This window comes from Ornithorhynchus anatinus, chromosome 6 (genome assembly GCF_004115215.2).
Source record: "Ornithorhynchus anatinus isolate Pmale09 chromosome 6, mOrnAna1.pri.v4, whole genome shotgun sequence".
NCBI classification, from domain to species: domain Eukaryota; kingdom Metazoa; phylum Chordata; class Mammalia; order Monotremata; family Ornithorhynchidae; genus Ornithorhynchus; species Ornithorhynchus anatinus.
This window is the reverse complement of record NC_041733.1, coordinates 7,022,145-7,045,997: the sequence shown is the minus strand read 5'-3', so window position 1 is coordinate 7,045,997 and position 23,853 is coordinate 7,022,145.

Sequence of the window (23,853 nt, the reverse complement as noted above, 5' to 3'; positions counted from 1 at the left end):
CAGTCTGTTAAAAATGACCCCACCCTCTAAAATGCAGCAATGAATTGAGATTTTTATGATTTTTTTAAATTTCTCTCTTTTGAACATCATTATTGACAACTGAATAGAAGTGCACAAAATATTTGACAATATTATTGAATTGATTTTCAGTTCATCGTTCTTAATGGTGAATTTTTTTTTTTTTTTTTAATTTCTTATTGCTGGTTGACCGAATACTGCTATTGAAAATGCAGACTATCTGTGAAATGTCTGTGCTATTATCCTAATTGTAACATCAAAGAAAAATTCTCATTTCCCCAGATATAAAGCAGGTCAATTATATTCACAATTTACTAATGTTGGACTTGGTCAATGTTTTGAACAAAGGAGAAAAACTGAAACCAAAACTTCAATAAGTTTCTCAAGAAGGCTTCTACTGCATTGATAGAATGTTGTCGAAGCCATTTTAATCATTCCATTAAGAGTGGTGTGTTCCACACTGATAAATGGAGAAGCAGCGTGGCTCAGTGGAAAGAGCATGGGCTTTGGAGTCAGGGCTCATGAGTTCGAATCCCAGCTCTGCCACTTGTCGGCTGTGTGACTGTGGGCAAGTCACTTAACTTCTCTGTGCCTCAGTTCCCTCATCTGTAAAATGGGGATTAAGACTGTGAGCCCCAAGTGGGACAACCTGATTCCCCTATGTCTACCCCAGCGCTTAGAACAGTGCTCGGCACATAGTAAGCGCTTAACAAATACCAACATTATTATTAAATCTTAAAATTCTCCCCAGGACCTTGAGATCTACGAACACATAGTGGTGTTTATGGTGGTGAAGGACCCCTGGTTCTTTCTGCCACAGGATTTGTAAAGGATGAACATTCTGGAACAAGATACGACTCCTCTAGGGAGGGGAAAAAAAAGTATTAATACGTCTTTGCAGTCACCACTTAGCATATATGGCTAATTTTTATTTACAGATTTACCAGCCATCATTCTCTCAAACTTTGAAGAGTAAATCAAAACTGCAAATTAACCAAGTTTATGATGCAAATAAGTGCCCTTGTGGCTTTCAGTCTGATTCCAGCCTTATTCCTTTTCTCTAAGGACCTCATTCTTTTGGGGTAGAGATCTCAACAGGTAGAGGAAGGGTGTGTGACTTGCTAAATTACAAGTCCCGCAACAAACAACTTTTACTGTTTGGTTTCTTCCAACTAAAACAGTTTTTGATCTGCACACCACCTTTTCCTCTGTTTGTTCCTGTGCTCTGTAGGTAGAAAAGCAGAGACTCTGGACGGTGTGGGTGGGAAAGACAGGATAAGCAGTTGTGGGCAGGGAACATGTCTAGCAACCCTAGTTGTATTGTGCTCTCTCAAGTGCTCTGCATCCAGTAACTGCTCAATAAAAACCATTGACGATGATGATGACAAAGTCATTAGGCAGTTTGGGTGCAAGCAGGAAGGGGTGTGACCCAAGGTGCATCACTCAGGACCACAGAAAGACAGAAAGATGCATTCATTGGACACCCCGGAACCCTGTTTTCCGGGCCTCTTGACTCTCCTGGAATGTAACTATCGATGTTTGAGGTGGAAGGGATAGGGACATTTTTCTCCCCTTACAAATCTGTCAGAATGTCAATATCTACTGAAGTCTTAAAATCAACTGCAAACAAGTGGGAGAAACAGCAGAAAATAGTATTTTCCCAATGAAAAAAAAAAAAATGTGGGCATTTTCTTTGTTGGGATCATGGGAAGGGGTGGGGTGGGATGGGGGACAAGGGAAAGCAAACAGATAATATATTGCAAACAAGTGGGAGGGAGAGCAGAAAATTTTATTTTTTCCCACTTCCCTGCAAATCTGCATGAATAACCCGGGCAGGATCCCGATCCACTGGGTAAATATTTGAGGAATTTACCAAACAGAAGAATCGGTGTCCATAAAAGTCAGTCTCTCCTAATTATCTTTGGTAAGGTGTGAAAAGGTTAAGAGAGTGAGGAAAAGAGATGGTGAAGAGGAGTATTACATAATGAATTAGGAAGACAATCTGGATACACCTACAAAAATAACTTCCTGGGCTGTAGCATAGTAAATGTCAAAAATTCATACTGTACAGAGAACCAGAAAGGAATTATCTCTGCAAGTTTAAATGAAAATGGACACAAGTGAGGCTTCCGCTGGTATGGCCTCCAGTGAATGAGAGTGACACTGTCCTCAACGAACTGTGCCTCATTCCCACCTTTTACATCTTGGACTTTTTTTTGTGGTATTCGTTGAGCGCTTACTATGTGCCCAGCACTGTTCTAAATGCTAGGGTAGTTATAAGGTAATCAAGTTGGACACAGTCCATGTCCCTAATTGGGCTCACAGTCCTGGTCCCTAATTTACAGATGAGGTATCTGAGGTACAGAGAAGTGAAGTGATTTACCCAAGGTCACACAGCGGACAAACGGCAAAGCTGGGATTAGAACCCATGTCCTTCTGACTCCCAGGTCCCTGCTCTATGTATTAGGCCCCACTACGTATAATTGCCTCCCCAATCCAATACCTTACTTGACCCCTTTCGCACTCTGAAAACACTCTTAAAAATCCTCACTAGCTCATGCCCATCTTCTTGAACATGCCACCTCATCAGGAAACTGAGTCTTTATATGATTACTAAGTTCACTAATGGTGTTTTTGTCATTGATATCTGTATTTTTCTTATTGTATATTTTGACATTTTTGTCTACTTGTCTCATCATTTGATTGTAAGCTCGTTATGGTACTTGTTATGAACTTATTATGTGTCAAGTTGGGGGATGATAATAATAATAAGAATGTTGGTATTTGTTAAGCGCTTATTATGTACAGAGCACTGTTCTAAGCACTGGGGTAGACACAAGGGAATCAGGCTGTCCCATGTGGGGCTCACAGTCTTATTCCCCATTTTACAGATGAGGTAACTGAGGCACAGAGAAGTGAAGTGACTTGCCCACAGTCACACAGCTGATAAGTGGCAGAGCCGGGATTTGAACCCATGACCTCTGACTCCAAAGCCCGTGCTCTTTCCACTGAGCCACGCTGATCAGGTTGGACACAGTCCTGGTTCTACATGGGGCTCACATTCTAACTAGGAAGGCATAGGATTTAATCTCCATTTTACAGAGGAGATGTGAAGCACAGTGAAGTTAAGTGACTCACCCAAGGCCACGCAGCAAACATGTGACAGACCTGGGATTAGGACCCAGGTCCCCGAACTCCCCAAACCTGCATTCTTTCCACTAGGACTAGTTCAGACTTCCTCATCTTCCCACCCAAACCGTATCCCTCCCCCGACTCACCTATCACTCGTTCAACTCATTCAGTCTGTGACCAAATCCTGTCAGTTCAACCTTCCCAACATCTCTAGAATCCACCCCTGCCTTTCCATCTATACTGCTGCTCTGCTGATCCAAGCACTTATCCTATCCCACCTCGACTATTGAATCAGCCTCCACTATGACCTCCCTGCCTCCTGTTTCTCTCCTTCCAGTCCACACTTCACTCAGCAGCCAGAATATCTCACCACTCCTTAAGAACCTTCAGGGGCTGCATACCCACCTGACATCAAAAAACAAACAAACAAACAAAACCCTTACCATTGTCTTTTAAGTGCTCAAGTTGCTCTTCTCTCTCCTACCTAATCTTACTGATCTTTACAACCCAACCCACACATTTTGCTCCCTTAACTCCAACCTAATCACTACTCTTCCATTTCATCTGTCTCACCTCTGACCCCTTTCCCACTTCCTCCCTCTTCTCCCTTCCCCTCCATATCTGTCAGACCACTACCCTTCCCACCTTCCAAGCCCTAATAAAGTCATATATCTTTCAAGTAAGACTATCCTCTCATTTCTCCTATTTGCTCTCCGTCAAGCACTTGTATCTGTAACCCTCTAGCCTTTCAGTTTTCACCACCCCACCCCCAGCAGTTATGAATGTATCCTTATACTCTATTTTTTCTTCTATCTGCAATTATTTTCAAGTCTGTCTCCCACTCTGGGCTGTAAGCTCTTGGTGGGCAGGCATCGTGTCTATCAACTTCTTTGTGGTTTCCTCTTCCAAGCACTTACTCCAGTGTTCTGCACAGAGTAAACACTCAATAAATACCATTCTTTGATTGACCCCATCTTTCAAATGCCATATGTTCCCAAGCACAAGATATAATTTTGGCACACTATAGTCTCATTGGATGCCGCTGATGATATAAACAATAATAAGAAGAATGGTATTTGTAAAGCCCTTAGTTTGTACCAGGCATGATATTAAACTCTGAGATGAAAACTGAATCCAAATTGTCATGGTTATCCATGGGCCTAGTAGGCATTTTTCCCAATGGATCCCACTTTTTACGTAACTAATCTGTCATATCATCATTCTTCACCTCCTTGTCACCAACAAATAGATACTGAGCTATATATTCTAGTGTCTGTAGGTCTTAGCTTTGATCCATTGGTTCCTAGGAACAGATACGATTGAGAAAAAGGACAGACATTGTCCCGTTTCCTCGGTTGCCCTTTCTGTTCATTGAATCAATGACCATCCTCTCCAGTTTCCTGGTCAATCATCTGGGAAATTCAAATTGGAAAGCACAGCTCCCCCTGCCCCGTCCCCCCCCAAAATCATTCCTCTTGTTTTTTCTAGGAAGTGTATAAGCATAACCATCAGCCAGAATGAAGCTCACTGCCCTCGTTGTTAAAAAAAGATAATACTTTTCAAATTGAAAAAGTAAAGTCATTATATCTTCATTAAAATTAAATCAGCCAGCATACCACAGGATGTTTAAACAATAAAAAACAGGAAGGAAATGTTCGGCCACTAATGATATTGCAAACCGCTGCCGTTACTTAAATATCAGGATATATGTTTAAGAGGAGACCTAGTGAATTTTATGGAAATCTTCACGCCGCTCGCTTTCAAACTGCTATTAAAAATGAATGGCCATGGTTGGGAAAAGGAGGATATGAGGGGGGTACTAGGACTTTGGGGTTTGAATAATGAGGAGTGTCTATTGCAGAAGTGTGTCAGGAAGTAAGAAAGCTCTTAGCAAAGGAAGAGGGCTGCAAGGAGCGTAAAATATTAAAGCCCTACACTGACAGTTCTGTTTTTTATTTAAATTTTTATTGAATTTTTCCTTTGAAGTAACAACAAGAGACATTCTCTGTTGGCAGATAAACGATGCTGAGCTGGATGAGTGGCTATTTAACCCTAGAACTGTCAGGCCCCATTACTTGAAATGTTGAGTCACTTTGGCAGGCTGCGAGCAGGGCTGCCCTTTCTGCAAATTAAAGTGGGCGCTTCTCCTGAAACAGAGGAACCCTGGGCTAACTGGGAGGGGACACTAAGGTGGCTCCTGATTCATTAACTGTAGAAGCCAAACCTCTCTGGGACGCCTTCGTGATATGTGGTCTGTGTTAAGCGCTACTCTGTGCATGGTACTGAACGAAGTGTTTCCACCCTGTATTAAAGTGGGAACCTTTCTACACTGAGGGAACAGCAAGTTGGCCTATTGGTCTAGGGGCTTTCTTCTCACTGCCGGCTAGGAGAGGATGTCCCCGAATTCTGGGTGGAGTTTGTAAAAACAAAACAAAACCAAAAAAAAAAAAAAAACAACTGTAAGAATGTCTTTATCGATTAATCAGGAGTATTGTCTTGAGCCCCCACTCTCTGCAGAGCACTCTACTGAGAATTTGAGAGAGTGTAGTAGAGAGCACTACTCCTGATCTCAAGAGTTTAAAATCTAGTCAGAGCATTATACTTTCTTAGTTTAACTATTTTTGCAGTCCCGGACAAATTTTCTTCAAGAGTGCCAACCCAAGTGGAACTAATCCACCTGAATGGAATGGCCTGGGTGGAAATCATCCAAGAGAGATGTTTTAAACCCCACCAGTGCACGCTCTCCCAACTGCAAGATTTAGGAATCTTGCCATATATTTCTGGAGTATTAATTTTTCTTTAAGATATGTTGCTCATCCCCCTCTTTCAACTAAAAGTTATCAAATGTTTCAGTTTCAGCAAACTAATGGAGATCTATATTTCTGAAGTACAAGGAGTGCTTTTATTAGAGCATGCGAAATTCATTTTTTTTCCGTTTGGTGGCTAAAGGGACGATAGATCCAAATTAGAGGTTAAGTTGTTCCATCTGCTATTGACTTCCTGAGAGCTGCGTTTAACGCCATGCCCAACTTTAAAAACATGGTTCAAGATATTTAATTCACAAATGTACTTTTGGAGAGTTTCTTTCCCTGATTACAAGCATTCTCAACTCACTGAGTTTCCTTATACATGACATTTTCTTTTCTTTTTATATCGACTGCTACAGCCCCATACCTTGTGTTCAATAGTTATCTTGGCCATGACTCTTCTCTTACGCCTTCTTCACCATAGCAACCCTAGAAAAGGACATTTTTATTTTCTCTTTGCATGAGATGACATTAAAAAAAGAGAAAGCATTCAATTCATTTGTGTGCATCTTTTACTGTGGGAATAATAGGAAGACATATTAACAATGATGGACATTTTGGTGTAGAATAATAAACATCAGAATTTTACTTCTGTTCTCTTAACGGTGCATCCATTAGCTGTTCTGTGTATAACTTTAAAATACCTTCGTTTTGTTCTGCTTTAGATAAGCTGTCTTTCTTTTGTCGTCTTACCATATTCAGAAAGTGGATTTAATGTGTACAATGACTATAAAAGAACATCAGAAATGTATAAGAAAATCGTTTTAACCCCCCTTTACCTTTCCTATTTTGTAAAAAAAAAAAAAAAAAAAAAGTAGGAATTATCAGAAATTGTGACTGATGTAGGGTATTTTTACTTACTACGTACGAAAGCATTCAGTGGTCTGATGGTATTTGTAATGCGGGTCCAAATAGAGTGTGTGCTTCATGATAGAAACAGTATAGATTGTCAGAGTAGGTTTAACAACCATCTATAATAATAATACTAATTAAAAATAACTTGGTATTTGTTAAGGGCTTACTATGCCAAGCTCAGTACTTTTGTCGGGGTAGATAGAAGGTAATCAGATCAGATACAGTCTCTGTCCCATATGGGGTTCACAGTCTAAGTGGGAGGGAAAACAGGCATTGAATCCCATTTTCCTAATGAGGTAAAGGAGGCACAGAAAAGTTAAGTGACTCATCCAAGGTCATACAGCAGACACGTTGCAGAGCAGAATTAGAACTCAGGGGCTCTGACTCCCTGACCTGTGCTCTTTCCACTATGGCACACTGTTTCTCTATTTTCAACCCACTGTACTATACTCTTTGGGAAGTTTTATAGAGATAATAAGGCTTTTTCATATATTTTATAGTATATAATATGTATCATGTAATAAGTATATTATATAATGTAATATACTTTCAACTGGACAAAATCAAAATCAGATGGGAACAATTGACCAGGGAAAAATCTATGTATAACAGATATTTGGAAAGCTGAACTAGCATATACTTATAAATATATAATAATTATACTTATTACTAGTAGTAGTTGTAATAGTAACTGTATATTTGTTAGGTGCTTATACTTATAAATATATAATAATGATACTTATTACTAGTAGTAGTTGTAATAGTAACTGTATATTTGTTAGGTGCTTACTAACTCTGCCACTTGTCGTCTGTGTGACTGTGGGCAAGTCACTTAACTTCTCTGTGACTCAGTTCCCTTATCTGTAAAATGGGGATTAAGACTGTGAGCCCCACGTGGGACAACCTGATTCCCCTATGTCTACCCCAGCGCTTAGAACAGTGCTCGACACATAGTTAGTAAGCGCTTAACAAATACCAACATTATTATTATTATCACTATTCTAAGTGTTGGGGTAGACATATGTTAAACAGGTTGGAGACAGTTCCTGTCCCTTATGGAACTCACACTCTTCTCCCCATTTTGCAGATGAGGTAACTGAGACACAGATATATCAAGTTAAGGAAACATGTGGCGGAGTTGGGATCAGAACTCAGGTCCTTCTGACTCCCAGGCCCGTGTTCTATCCACTAAGCCTTTCTGCTGCTCATGTACATAGTATTTCATAAATATATATATATATATATATATATCTTTCCATCAGAGGTACTTATTATCACATTATCAGAGCACTCAATAAATTGGCAAGATAGAGTGGATTGTCACAGGACTGAGTTGCAGGATTGTTAGTTGTGCTTTTTGAGAAATCGTGGATGACAGGAGAAGTCCCTGATGATTAGAAAATGACAAATGCTTGGCCCATATTTTTAAAAAAGGAAAAAAAGAAAGAGTCCATAGAGAAGCAGTGTGGCTCAGTGGAAAGAGCACGGGCTTTGGAGTCAGAGGTCATGTGTTCGAATCCCGGCTCGGCCACTTGTCAGCTGTGTGACTGTGGGCAAGTCACTTAACTTCTCTGGGCCTCAGTTACCTCATCTGTAAAATGGGGATTAAGACTGTGAGCCCCCATGTGGGACAACCTGATTCCCCTATGTCTACCCCAGCGCTTAGAACAGTGCTCGGCACATAGTAAGCGCTTAACAAATACCAACATTATTATTATTATTATTATTACATCAATATCTGGGGAGATCCTTGAGCAAATTAGTAAACAATCAATTTGCAGCTTTCAAAATGACCGTAAGTTATCTAGAAAGAAAGTAAAGTAACAAAGATGACTTTGTGAAGACCAAATTCAATTTATTTTCATGAGAAAATTATAGAGCATGGAGAAAAAAGGAAAGTCAGTTTATGTAATTTACTCATGCTCAAGGAAGACTTTTGCTGCTGCCTGACCCCATTAGACTGTAAGCTCCTCTGTTGCCCTGTAAACACCTTGAGGTTAGGAATCGTGTTTACTAACTCTATTGTACAATGCTTAGGAGAGTCAGTGCTCAATAAATGCCATTGGTTGATTTATCTCATTGGCACAGAAAGAAGCAAATTATGGGTCTCACTCATGCTATTATTACCTTGGGGATGATCTTGGGGTTCTATCACCCAAAGCCAGCTGCAAAAACCGGGGTCCTAGCCCCAGTTCTGCCACTTGCCTGTTGTGTTATCTTAGGCAAGCCACTCAACCTTATCAGGCCTCAATTTCCTCCTTTGTAAAATGGAAATTAAATACCCGTTTTCCTTCCCCATTCGATGCTGAGGCCCCCATGGGACAGAGACTGTATCCAATCTGAGTATTTTAGATCCACTCTAGGGTTTGGCACATAGTAAATGCTGAACAAATACCAACATTTTATTTATATTAATATCCGTTTTAATGATCTGAAGCAGTAGACTCGACTTTTTTTTTTTTTTTCTTGGCATCTGGGGAAAACCACTTTGCAAGTTAATAGTGAGGTTGCTTTTGATAGTTGCAGCTGAGTGTGTTTTGATTAAATACTTGGTCAACATTCTATATCATCCCCTAAAATGAACCAGCTATAGAGAAAGGATGCTCCAGGGTTCTCAGCAATCCAGCCAAGAGGAAACATCATTTCCACCTTCATTCTACACTTGTGCTAGTTTTGCTAATCTGAAAAATGGTTTCCATCTTTTAAAAGTAAATATATTATTGAAATATTCATGAGGTGTCTTTTAGGATTGCCGAGAGCACAACAAAAGTGGATTAAAATGTTTTGTTACATAATATTTACTTAGCAACCAAAATTTGCGTGGTGATGGTCAAAATGGAAGCATCCCCAAGAGTAAAAAATCTCTGACATTCTATGTGTGAGGCTGGTCCGGTTTCAGGAAGACATAATGAGATCAGGGATGGATCGAAGGGGCTGTTGGCATCCAGGGGAGTTCCAGATGGTCCAAGCTAGAGCTAGGTTATCCTGGTTCCTGGGATAAGAGTTAAGATTAAGAGTTAAGATTGTTTTTACCTTTGGGCTGATTAGAACTGCTCAAACCCTGAGGGTTAAGGGCCTGAATCTCACCTCCAGTGTTGCCCTGAGATGGGTGTCCCAAGTTTAGGCTGAGGGAGTCGGGTGAGGAGAAGAAAGGTATCCAGGCTGGTGTGAATCCTTTCTAGGGCTGGAACAGTTCCACATTCCACCAAGGACTCTATGAGGGTGCCCAAAGTCATAAGGTGGGACCCTTAGGACTAATTTATCTATCAATCATCAATATTAAAAGCACTCAATCACCTCTCCCCCTTACCTCACTGCTTTCCTACTACAACCCAGCCCACACACTATGCTCCTCTAATGCCAACCTACTCACTGCATCTTGATCTTGGTCACTGTATCGGCCCATGTCCTACCACTGGTTTGAAATGTTCTCCCTTTTCATATCCAACAATCACTCTCCCTACCTTCAAAGCCTCACTGAAGGCACGTGTCCTGGCCCATCTCCTGCCACTGGCCTGAAATGTTCTCCCTCTTCATATCCAACAATCACTCTCCCTACCTTCAAAGCCTCACTGAAGGCACATGTTCTCCAAGAGGTCTTCCCTGACTAGGCCCTCTTTTCCTCTCTCCCCTCCAGTGTTGCCCTTGCACTTAATTTGCACCCTTTATTCATCCCTCCCTCAACCCCACAGTACTTATGCACTCAGCTGTATTTTATTTTTGTCTGTCTCCCCTCTTTAGAATGTGACCTCACTGTGGGCAGGGAACGTTTCTACCAACTCTTTTATGTTGTACTTTCCCAAACAGTACAGTGTTCTGCACACAATGAGCACTCAATAAATGTAATCGGTTGACTGATATTTACTGTGTACTTACTCTGAGTAGAGAACCATAGTAAGTACCTGGGAGACTCCAGTTGACTTAATAGACACAGTCCCTGCCCTCAAGGGCCAAACTGACAAGATTCCATAGAATTCAGATGTGAAAGAAGGGATAATCAGTGACTAGCTGGATCCCAGTCTAGTGGAAACTCTGACTGGAAGACTAACAGAGAGGACATGGGTGTCTACGTTATGTCTAACTGCTAGTAGTAGTGCTCTGCTGAATAGTGTCCTTGTGACCTGAGTGAAAGAATGTGATTTTCCAATGGAACTGACCCCCAGAGAAAATCTTAGGTATTATGCCATTTGGTTTTATTAGCTGATAAAACTTAATTTTAATTGGGAGTCAAAGGTAATCACTCCTTAAACTTTCAGATTTGAAGGCTGAATAATCTGTGTACATTGCATTTTACACAGATCTGATTCTTTGTATCTACCCAAATGCATAGCACAGGACTTAGAAAGTGCTTAACCAGTACCAGAAATATCATCATTAGTACAAAGCAAAATTTTTTAAAAAGTCAACATAGATAAATTGATCGCCAAGTAATATTTTTCCTGCCTCAAAAACTCATGGTTTCATTTTTGATATTTCACTGATTCAATCCCATCCATTTAAGTAATGAAGTCAGTTTGTTAATATATAAATTCACCTTGTCTGCATTTTTTTTCTCTTTCCCATTTCATATTTTCTGGCACTATGAAATACAGGGCTCAGAGAAAACAAGGACAACTATGCTCCTTGTGCCTGATACCAAGCAAAGATTGTCATTGGTCTATTTGTATGAATCAAGGAAATTGCTGTCTAGCAGAAGAAAGGCTGATTTTGAAATTCAAGTATTACATTCTAGCATGGAGTTGTTTTGTAAGTGGTTCCTCAAAAACGGGCAAATCAATATAGTCCTAGCCTGGGTAATGACTATACCACAATACATCATGCCAAAGATCCAACTTCTACTATTGGCTGACTAACCTTCCAAGCACTTAGTATAGTGATCTGCACATAGTAAGTGCTCGATAAATACGACTGAATGAAACTCGCCACACAAAAACCCCATGCTGACATTCCTTGCATTTTCTGCAAAGTAGTCCATTGTCAGTGTTTAAAGATGTGCCGTTTAACTGTCTTGTTTCATCTCATGATCCATTATGGTCTTCTCATTCATACATCTGTCCAAACCCTTCTTGAACCTGCTGATAATTTGGGCCCTCACAACTTCCTATGATAAAGAATTCCATTTATTATCTACCCACTGTGTGAAAACTTCCCTTTTATTTCAGACCAACCTCTTTCCAGCTCCAGTAGGTGCTACTCTATCTTGTTGGTAAGGACTTTAGGGAACAACATGTTCAAGTTCATCCAAGTCCATCTCCTTCATTTTAAATTGCCTGAATACCGCTTCTTCTCAATCACCGTCTTTCCTGATGGAAGAGTCCTTATGTTTTAAAACTATCTTCATGTAGAAACCTTACCATCCTTCTTCAAGAATGAGGCCACTGAAACTACAAATAAATGACAGCCATCCGTTCTCCTATTAAAAATCTACAAAGAAAGACCTCCCAAAACATGCTGAGCAATTCATTCCAGTCAGAAGGGTATTCTCCGATGCAGTTTGAACTTCTTCTCCTTTGTCTTGCTCCCTCCAGACTGTAAACTCATTGTGGTCAGGGAATGCGTCTATTAACTCTGTTATATTATCCTCTCCCAAGCACTTAGTATAGCACTCTGCAAAGAGTAAGTGTTCAATAAATAAGCAGAAATGATTGATTTGTATGGTCAATAATACTAGGCCTACAGTGAGCTCTCAGGCTCAACCCTCAAAATATAGCCAAGGTGTTACAAGTGGTAATTTCATGTAGTCTCTTTACCAGAGACACAGAGAAGGGTCAGCATTTTTTCATCATGACTTCTCAAGGTGAAATGATGGTGAGGAAATCTATTACAGGAATGACTTGTCATAGTAGTTTCAGAGGACACAAGGGGTGGCTGTTTGGAAGGGAATGGGGGGAGAGCCAGATGGTTTCCATTAATATCCACTCAGCCGAAGCTTTTGCATTGCTCCATTAAGCAGTAAAACACGGGGAAGGTACAAAGGTACCGATTTTCCTTGTAACCATCTTTCTTTAAGGTAACATGAAAGTGGGTTTTATTTGGAATTTAAACTCAAATGTCCTAAGTGTTAGGGAGAACTGTTGAAACTGGCACTGTCATCCTATGTCAATCGCATATTTAGAAACAAACGTAAAAACCACTGCCTCTAAAAAAAATTGATTTTTCATTTTATATTTGGTTGGAAGATGATGGGTCGAGTGGGTCATCCTTGTAATTTTATTTTGTTTCAGATTTTTAATCTATCCCTTCTTGGATTTAATGAATATAAACAGTGAAGTAATGCATCAGGACAAAGAAGTCATTTTTATTTTTATCTTTTTTTTTGTTCTTCGTTGGGTTTCCAGGTGAAGACAAGCATTTCAACAAGTATAATTAAATAATTCTAAAAAATCTTAGATGAGTTGGATTTTCATAGCATAATTACAGTGTCAGCAGGTTGCCAATTAATTAATTGAAATTCTTTTGTGCAAAGACTCCAGCTGTATTTAATTAGGCAGCATGGGTCTGTAGAGAGGAAAGATGACTATTGTCTTTAATCTACATAGATGATGAGGTTTTAACAAAGCTAACTCTGGATCGGGTTTTTCCCCTCCCATCTATCACTGAGGAGGTTTATGCAAGGAAAATGCATAAGCAATATAGCCTGCAGTGTCTTCTTGACCCAAGAGGGTGCTAAGAGTCGTAATAGCCATCAGTAGAAGAGTGATTCAGGGAAGCCTCTGAGGAAGATCTATAAGATGATAATTTTGGAAATAATCATAAAAAGGATGTTTTGCTAATATTAGTGTGTGAGCTGGAGTGTTCCCTTTAAGGATAATCATTTGCTCTAAAAACAACTTTATGGCAAGAACTATCTATAAAGCTCTATTTCAGGACAAGGCTATTTTGCTCTCCTACAGAAATCACAGTATCCTCCTCTTCAAGTCCTAAAGGAAAGACAAAGTGAGTGCAGGTCACTGATCTCTATGAAGCATATTCCTCATGGTCACGATGACATCAGTGCTTCAAATGAGGGTCAAGCAGAGGTCTAACCATTCCATTCCCAGCTTGGGCAGTGGCTAGCGAGTGGCAGGCGCTCTGCTACAAGTCAAAACTCACCCGTGCTGGGCAGGAGTGGCCTGAGAGTCTCGAGAGCAGAGACACAAGTTTGTTGATCATTTGGGTATTCCACTTCTCCATACCCAACTCGGACCCAAAATCATAAGGATATTTGATAATTTCCCGACTTGGAATTTGGTAGTGTGAAGCTCTGTGGGGTCTATTTTCCTGATTATTGCCACAAGACTTGGGAGTTGGAACACGTCAATTTTTTTGTAATAATAATGTTGGTATTTGTATAGCGCTTACTATGTGCAGAGCACTGTTCTAAGTGCTGGGGTAGATACAGAGTAATCAGGTTGTCCCACATGAGGCTCACAGTCTTAATCCCCATTTTACAGAAGAGGGAACTGAGGCACAGAGAAGTTAAGTGACTTGCCCACCAGTCACATGGCTGACAAGTGGCAGAGCCGGGATTTGAATCCATGACCTCTAATTCCCAAGCCCGGGTTCTTGCCACTGGGCCACGCTGCTTCTCCAAGCAGAGAAGCAGTGGGCCTGGGAGTCGGAGGACCTGCGTTCTAATCCTCGCTCTGCCACATATCTGCTGCGGGACCTTTGGCAAGTCACCTAACTTCTCTATGCCTCAGTTACCTCATCTGTAAAATGGGGATTAAATCTTACTCCCTTCTATTTAGAATGTGAGCCCCACATAGGACAGAGACTATGCCCAACCTGATCAATTTGTATCTACCCTAGTGCTTAACATATAGTAAGTGCTTAACATTATTACTAAGGATACACTTGTTTTGTTTATTTTTAAAGGATAGATTGTGTTTCAGTCTTCTATGATACATTGGGTAATGATATATTCAGCTGCTACACTAGTGTTGTCCCTCTCAGGATCACACCCGGCGAGTTTCTAGTACTCTACCTAGTCTCGGTAATGGGAGGAAGGGTCAAGCAGAAGCCTACCCCTTCAATTCTGAGCTTGGGCCATGGCTAGCGACTGGAAGGCCATCTGCTACAAGTCAAAACTCACCTGTGCTGGGCAGCAGCGGCCCGAGAGAGTCGAGGGCAGAGACTTGAGTTTATTCTACGGAAGGAGACGATGGTTAATCACTTCCACATTTTTACCAAGAAAACTCTATGCATTCACTACCAGAACGATTGTAGGTAGAAATGGAGGTGTTCTGGGACTGATATGTCCATGGAGTCACTGTAGATTGGAATCATCCCGACAGCATAAGACAAGACCCTAGTGTTATTTCTAGCCTGCACAAATGCAGTGCATTCTACATGGCAAATATTTTCCAGCTGCTGTGGTTCCACAGTAGTCAAACTGAGTTTTCATTAAGCACCCTGTGAGGAAGATAAATTTTACATGTAGTTTTGACAGCAAACCTTTCAATGGTAAGATTAATTTCATATGAAATGCAAGTAGCTGTCATGGACTTGAAATGATCATTTTCCCTATTTCTAGAAGTGACTCAAGAGAAGAGATGCCTTCAGCGGTAGCCATTTGCCCACAGATTCATTTTGTTGCATCGTCTCCAAATTCTACAACAGTTTGGCTCTATGGACCCTGGATATTGAGAGTCCAATCATCTGGTCCAGTAATGGACAATGCAGTTTTCAGTTGGTGGGTAATAATAGCAGTAATAATAATATCTATTAGTCAATCAAGCAGCGTTATGACTGAGCACTTATTGGGTGCAGCACACTGTACTAAACATTTACTGATAACCATATGCCAAGCACTGTAAATAGTGCCAGGACACAGGAGGAATAATAAGTAATAATAATTATAATAATGTTGGAATTTGTTAAGCGCTTACTATGTGCCGAGCACTGTTCTAAGCGCTGGGGTAGATACAGGGTAATCAGGTTGTCCCACGTGAGGCTCACAGTCTTCATCCCCATTTTACAGATGAGGGAAGTGAGGCACAGAGAAGTGAAGTGACTTGCCCAAAGTCACACAGAAGATAAAAGGCGGAGCCTGCATTTGAACCCATGACCTCTGACTCCCAAGCCCGGGCTCTTTCCACTGAGCCACACTGCTTCTCTATTGAATACCCATTGTAAAAATGAAGAAACTGAGGTACAGAAAAGTTAAGTGACTTTCCCAAAGCCAAACAACAGGCGAGCAGGAGAACTTTAAATCGTCTTGTACAGTCAGAGAAAGCAACATGGCCTAGTAGAAGGAGTACAGGCCTGGGAGTCCGTGGACCTAGGTCCTAATCCCAGATCTGCCACTTGCAGCCTGGGTGACTTTGGGCAAGTCATTTAACTTTTCTGTGCCTCAGTTCCCTCATCTGTAAAATAGGGATTGAATCTTCCAGCCCCCAACCTAAACTATGAGCCCCATGTGATAATTCTATATCAATCCCAATTCTTTGAACAGTGCTTGGCACATAGTAAGGACATAACAAATACAAGGATAATATTCATGATGATGACGAGGAGGAGGAGGCTGATAATAACTGGAATTAGAACCCAGGTCCTCTGACGCCCTCTTTTCGCTCGGCCATGCCGCTGCCAAGGGCGAGAGAGTTTAATGTTCATTTTAAAATCTTCAGCACCTGTGACTTTCTGACTCCCAGGCCTTGACTCTATCCATCTGGGCTCCTGCTACAACAGCATAATGGATAGTGCAAGGGCCTGGGAGTCGGAGAGTCACGGGTTCTAATCCTGATCTGCCATTTATCTGTTGTGTGACACGGGGCACGTCACTTCACCCCTCCGAACCTCAGGTACCTCATCTATAAAATGGGGATTATGACTCTGAGCCACACGTGGGACGGGGACTGTGTCCAACCCGATTTGCTTGTACCCACCCCGGTGCTTAATACAGTACCTGGCACATAGTGAGCACTTAGCAAATACCACCATTATCATTATTATTATAATGTTGCTCAGCTCAGGTGCAGCTTCCAAGTACATACTGATCTGGGGAAGGAACATAAACATTCTGGAGGAATTGGTAGGTTTGGGATACACCAGAAAAACTCTCTAGGTTTGTCCCGATTTGGTTCAAACTGGGCAGATTTCTGCAAAACAGTGGCCAGATGATGTCATCACATCATTCTGTGTTATAGTTAGTAGTAATAGTAGCAGGAGAATAGTAAATGTATTTATAGACCACCCACTAGAAGCAACCCACTGTACTAAGCACTAGAAGGAATATACAACAGAAGTCGAAGGAATTGCCAACCGAGGAACTTACGCTTTATGCTAAACCATTCAGAAAATTAGCAGCGGAGAATTTTCGACTTCTCACAGGGCACCGCACACTTCCTAGACACCTACGTTTTTCTGTTTCTTTGGGCTTTATCTCAGCAGTTGGTACAAATGATTCCGAGCTGTGGCTATTTTCATATCATTCTATCCATTTTTAAGTATCTGTATACAGGGTTGTCTTGGGGTTGCGGCCGAAAGGGGACATCGTTTTAGCATAAAAACAAGTGAAACGAAATACAGAAATCTGGTTTCTTGGATGTGAATGGATGGAGATTCAATGTAGTTTTCATGAGCCGCCGTCCCTCCGATGTTCATTCCTGGCTAGAATTTTAAACCCCTGCTTCCTAGCTAAGTAGCATAGACGAGTAAATTGAAGCATCGCCTCCTAAAACAGATCTTTGATTTCCTTATCCCTGCATCTTCTTGATAGCCGCTGAATGCGTTGCCTTGAGTTCTGAGATCCCTAAAGACTCTCACCTGTTACTTCATCTTTCAACTTAGAAGAAAGTCGGAAGGCAATTCGAGATCCCTCAGGAGCTGACGTTGAGTGATGAGTACCTCTTACCCTTTGGATTCTTGACTCACAATGTGAGGGACCATTTTCTAAAAATTGTAAGCACAATTACAGCTCGCTAGCATTGGACGTAATTGTCTTGCCCATACTGAAGGAAAGGTCAAGTTAAAATATGATCACAAGGACGTTTTAGTGGGCTTTACTAAGAACTGAAACCATTTCCACTGTTGTGTTTCCAGACTTCCAAATTCATGAGAAATGTTCTTATTACATTGAAAAGCATTTCCTGATCCGTAATAATGAAAATGTTTGCATTTTAATAGCTATTAACCAACTGTGTTTTTTTTTAATTTGTTTCTTTACTATTTGTTAAGGGATTACAGGCACAGCATGGCATAATGGATAAAGCACAGGCCCGGGAGTCAGAAGGTTGTGGGTTCTAATCCTGTCTCCACCACTTGTCTGCTGTGTGACCTTGGCCAAGTCACTTGACTTTTCAGTGCCTCAGTGGTCTCTTCCATAAAATGGGGATATGGACTGTGAGCCCCTTGTGGGACAACCTGATTACCTTATATCTACTTAGAATAGTGCTGGGTGCATAGTAAGTGCTTAACAAATAGTATAATTATTATTATCACTATTATTATTATTATTACCAAATTCTAGGGTAGATCAAGTTAATCAAGTTGGACACAGTACACCTCCAACATTCATTCATTAATTAGAGAAGCGGCGTGGCTCATTGGAAAGAGCCGGGGCTTTGGAGTCAGAGGTCATGGGTTCGAACCCCGGCTCTGCCATTTGTCAGCTGTGTGACTTTGGGCAAGTCACTTAACTTCTCGGTGCCTCAGTTCCCTCATCTGTAAAATGGGGATTAAGACTGTGATCCCCACGTGGGACAACCTGATTCCCCTGTGTCTACCCCAGCGCTTAGAACAGTGCTTGGCACATAGTAAGCGCTTAACAAATACCAACATAAAATACCAACATAATTCGATCATATTTGAGGGCTAACTGTGTGCAGAACACTGTATATGTGCTTGGGAGAGTACAGTACAACAATAAAGAGACACACTCCCTGCCCAGGATGACAATCTTAATCCCCATTTTACAGATAAGGCAACTGAGGCACAGAGAAGTGAAGTGAATTTCCCAAGTTTGCAGAGCTGGGATTAGAGCCCAGGTCTTTCTGACTACCAGGCCTGGGCACTATCCACTAGGCCATGCTGCTTGTCAAGGTATATCTTCCTAAGGATATCTATTTACCACCACCGATGCTAATGAAGGTCCCCACTGAACACAGTGAACAAACCTATGTCTGAGAACTTGTGCAAATAAATTACTTATAGTGGTAGTCGCTTGGGCAGGGCCAACTGGCAGTTGGCTTGCCCTGATGTTCCCGCTGGGTCATGCGTGGAGTGCAGTGAGGAAGTGGGTGAATAGAAGTTTCGCATTTCTGTGTGTGAAATGCACACAGAGGGATTTGGATTTGTTTTGGGTTTGGGTTTTTTATCATTCACAGTCCCCATCTTTGACAGAAGTTCTCAGAGGAAAGAGGCTTTGTTGTGCTACGGTGCCCTAACCCAGCCGAAGGTTGCCTTAGTGGCTGCTGCTGGCTTTGCCCACATTGGTTAGCCATTTGCAACATTTCTGTTGATCCTGCCCACCTTTTCGGGGAGCCCTAGGCGATTCACAGCTCAGCCACACCCATCACCAAAGACACGGTCAGGTTTCTCCAACTTGCAACCCAGGCCTCCTGCTCCAAAATCTGTCCGTTTTCCAGTTTGCCCAATTGGTGATCTACAGTGGAAAATCTCAAAAAGCATGATGAGTACCTCCAGGTGGATCATGATGATTAGAGGGTCAGTGTGGTCTAGAGGAAAGAACCCGGATCGGGAGTCTGAAGACTGGTGATGCAGTCCCAGCTTTATTGTTGCCAGCTGTGGGTCCCTGGACAAGTTATTTAACTTCTTCACATCCTCATCTGTTGAATGGGAATTAAATAGCCATTCTCCTTCCCCCTCATAAAGTGGCCCTCATGAGGGACAGAGACTGTTTCCAATCTGATTATCTTGTTAAAAATAAATGCTACTTATTGATTGATTGCATTTTTCTAATACTTGGAACAGTGAGAGACACCAAACTGTCATTTCCATTATTTAGTTGATCTTCCAACCGGAGAGAACAGAGGTGGCTTATTGGAGTCCGGGAGTCAAAAAGACCCGGGTTCTAATCCCGGTTCGGCCACATGTCTGCTGTGTGATCTTGGGCAAGTTGCTTCACTTTTCTGGGCCTCAGTTGCCTCATCTGGAAAATGGGGATTAGGACTGTGACCCCCAAGTGGGAAAGGGAACTGTGTCCCATTCAGTTGCCTCATAATTCCCCCAGCGTTTAATACAGTGCCTGGCACATATCAAGTGCTCAACAAATACCAAAATTGCTATTATTATTAATATTATTATTAATTGCCACAGATGGACCTCTGCAGAAATCTGCACCTACCTCTGAGTGTCGCTCCTCTCCTACCCTTACACTGTTGCCGTACCGTTCCTGCCTTTGGCCCTCTCCTTTCCCTGGAGCAGTTCTTCCCCTGCTTACATTCCCCCAGGTCTGACTCTGCAGATCTGCAGATCCCAGCAACCTAATTCCTTTAGATATTTCAGAGGAACTAGGACTTCTGCTATGGTCAACACGACCAGTTTTTCAATTTATTTAAAGTGGCCCTACTAGTGTCAAAAAACAAATATCTAAAGGTCAGTTTCCTACAAATCCATCATAAAAAAATATTCAGTTGTCATCCCTCCTGTTGTTGACAGACCTATCACACATGCTCACTCTAACTGTATTGCTATTATGGGTCGAATGATTTTGATTTTTTGAAGCTTGATTGGAATTTTATTGTCAAATTTTAAATGATATATTTTGTGACTCCTTTTGGAAAAAAATGCACTTGATCCTCTCCCCCTGGTTGAGAATAAAGAGATTACTCCCCCAGCTCTTTTGCTACTATATCCTTGACACTGTAAGACCATCCCAAATTCAATAATACCTGATCCTACCTTTCAAGGGTGTTGTGAGAGCTAAATAGAAATTAGGAATGTCAGATGTTTTGGTAATAAAAAATACTAAATGAAACTAAGGTTTTAAAGTCTGTCTAGATTGTAAGTTCCTTGCTTACAGGGAACACATCCAATTCTATTATACTGTACTCTTCCAAGTGCTTAGCACTATACATGGTGAGCAGTCTATAAATACTAATGATTGATTGATTGATTGATTGATTGATTGATTCGGGACAGTTTTCCCATAATGGTTTGTCCTAAAAAGGAGCCTCCAGGATTCCAAAGGCTCTTGTGAAAACTTTTATTCCATAGGAATATATCTATAGCTATATCTATATCTATCTATCATCTATCTATCTATCTATACACACACACCCACACCACATATCTGTAAATGTATATATACATATACACACACACGCATTGTGTGTGTGTGTGTGTGTACGTGCGTGCACGCGGTAGGGAGATTTTATATGTCACCTGCCTCCCACTCCTGTACTTTCAATTAGGCTATTTTGCCTCCCATGGTAGCTAGAGAGGGAAGAGATACATTTCAGGAGGATTTCAGAAGTAGAGGGCATGACAAGGAATTTACCCCAGTAAATTGAAGTACAGAAACCATTCCCTACCTCAAAAAAGCAGGAACCCAGACATAAAGAGTCCAGGCTGTACCCAGCTTACTGCCGTGAGCATTTGAAATCTCTCCGGAAATCTGTACGTGTGTGTGTAATTTAGGGCAGGAATCCTTTAAGAGATGAATATCTGTATAAAATCAGAAATGCTTCAACAAATTGGAGGAAGGAAAGGAAAACAGGCTGTGCAATTGATTGAGAAAAGGACCTCCAGTGATTTTACAATTCGGGTATTTCAACAACTCTTGTCTACAATTTCCCAAATTTAGTGTAATTTTGGAATGACTTTTGTGATAATGTGCCAATTTCTGGAATACGTTTATCTCTGAAAACATAAAAGGAGAAATTGAGTGCTGGGTTGTCGTCCTTTTGCAGCAGGTAGTGCTGAATCCAGTAGCAATACTAAACTCGGGCCTTGGGTCAGTATATTTACCTTAAGTGTTGAATTGCTTTCCATTTTGCTCCCAATTGATTTCTCTTCTTTATGGACCCCTGATTCCAGGCTGTCTTTCCTCCAACACCCCCTCCTCTTCTCTTTTGCTGAAGCAGCGTGGCTCAGTGGAAAGAGCCTGGGCTTTGGAGTCAGAGGTCATGGGTTCGACTCCCGGCTCTGCCACTTGTCAGCTGGGTGACTGTGGGCAAGTCACTTAACTTCTCTGTGCCTCAGTTACCTCATCTGTAAAATGGGGATTAACTGTGACCCTCACGTGGGACAACCTGATTACCCCGTATCTACCCCAGTGCTTAGAACAGTGCTCTGCACACAGTAAGCGCTTAACAAATCCCAACATTATTTTTATAATAATTTAAGTCAACCATCTAACTCTGTAGCTCTTCCCTGGAGCCTTTTACTTTCCCTTATGGACAACTTGGGGAAATAGGTGGAAATTGGGAAAACAGTGCAGCCTAGCGGAAAGTCCGCAGACCTGGGAGTCAGAGGATCAGTGTAATAATCCCAGCTTCAGCATTTATCAGCTCTGTAGCAACTTACAAGACAAGAGCAACTTACTAAGCACTTGGGAGAGTACAATTTAACAGAGTTGGTAAACAAGTTCTCTGCCCACAGAGACCTTACAGTCTAGAGCTAGTGTGGTTCAGTGGATGGAACACTGTCCTGGGAGTCAGGAGGAGCTGGGGTCTAATCCTATCTTTGAATGGTTGAAGTGGTTAGACCACGGGCATGGGAGTCAGAAGATCATGGGTTCTAATCACAGCTCTTCCACTTGTCTGCTGTGTGAGTTTGGGCAAGTCACTTCACTTCCCTGTGCTTCTGTTATCTCACCTGTAAAATGGGGATTCAGACAGTGAGCCTCACATAGGACAGACTGTGCCCAACCTAATTTGCTTGTATCGACCTCAGCACTTAGTACAGTGTCTGGCACACTATAAGTACTTAAATGTTCACAGCCATTATTATTATTATTATTAATGATAATAATTACATTCACATATCTGTAAATGTATATATACATCATCATTAATAATAGCAATAATGATAATTGTAATAATAATAATAATCTACCATGTGACCTTGGGCAAGTGACTTCATTTATCTGTGCTTCAGTTATCTCATCTATAAAATAGAGATTGAGGGTGTGAGCCCCATACAGAACAGGGAACTGTGTCTAGCCCGATTTGCTTGTATCCACCCAATTGCTCAGTACAGTTCCTGGAGCACAGTAAGCCTTTAATAAATGCCACAGCTATTATTATTATTATTTGAAGACTTAATGTTATCTCTAGTACAACCTGCCGCTGTACCTAATAATTATGGTATATGTTAAATGCTTACCTTTAGGCAGAGACTGTATTAAGTGCTGGGGGCGGAGGAAACACAAGCAAATCAGGTTGGACATAGTTCCTGTCTCATGTGGGGCTCATAATCTCAATTCCCATTTTACAGATGAGGTAACTGAGGGACAGAGGAAATGAAATGACTTGACCAAGGTCACACGGCAGACAAGTGGCAGAGAGTGGTTTAGAACTCATGACCTTCTGACTCCCAAGCCCGCGCTCTCTCCACTAGGCCATGCTGCTTCTCTAGGGCACTAGCAATTAGATAATCAATTAATGATATTTACTGGTCACCCACTCTGTTCACAGCACTATACTAAAATGTTAATAGAGTGAAATAGAGTTGAAATACATGATCCCTGCCCTCTAGGAGTTTATAGCTTAACAAGGGAGAATGGCACTAAAATAAATTACAGACAGAAGAAGGGAAAGATGTCTGCACTCTACGGGCAATTGGTGGATTGGCGTAGACTTCTTTTTTCTTTTAATTAATTGTAAATATCTCCCTCTTGACCCAACTATTCAGCCTATAAGTAGAAACTTGGAGTCCTTAAAGAGGGTAAGAGGGTACTTGAATCATGCATACCATCTATTTTCAAGCTGTCTGGCCTTCTGTTCATTGTAAAATGACCTTTTTTTTCAATCAGTTCTTTCTAGGAGCTGAAGGTTCCAAGTCTGCGAACATATCCCTCCAAGTAACCTCCCCCTACCTCCCAAGGTGACATTCATATGGATGTGCTTGACGATGGCATTTGGAAAGACATACT